The following is a 570-nucleotide window of genomic DNA, read 5'->3' on the forward strand; positions in this document are numbered from 1 at the left end:
TGAAACGGTCCCGACCCGAAAGTCACCTTTACCTTTTCTCCAGAGATGCTGCCTGACCCGCTGAGTTACTCCAGCTTTTTGTGTCTTGACTTCGTTCTGATTCTTCTACTTGATAGTTTGCCCCCTGAAGACAAACGTAGCAAATCCCTCCCCTCTCTACTTTCAGCGAGCAGGTGCTGCTGAGAATTATTCCTAAATGCATGTGAGGGGCTGAATGTGGAGGGACTGGTAGATTGAGATTGCTTTGAGAGCCAGAATAGACTCGATGGATTCAATGATGATGGTGAGTCTAGACAGAAAAACAGAAAATGATATTTTTTGTCTAATACTAGCTGTTGCTTTGAATTAAATTAAAACTCTCAGGAGAATTGTAACGATTGAACTAATTTCCTGATTCGTCATGTTGCCGTTACACCATCGCAGTCACCTGCCATCCGGACAGTTTTAGTTTCGTGCATTGTGTCTCCTTGCTTTCCTCGCTCACATCTTTCCCACTCAGAACGACTCTTCACCACTCTGCCCCGGGAAGCGTGCAGCCGAGCAGCGTGCTGGAGGAGGGGCCCGCCAGGA

Source organism: Amblyraja radiata, chromosome 25 (genome assembly GCF_010909765.2).
Source record: "Amblyraja radiata isolate CabotCenter1 chromosome 25, sAmbRad1.1.pri, whole genome shotgun sequence".
In the NCBI taxonomy this organism is placed as follows: Eukaryota; Metazoa; Chordata; class Chondrichthyes; order Rajiformes; family Rajidae; genus Amblyraja; species Amblyraja radiata.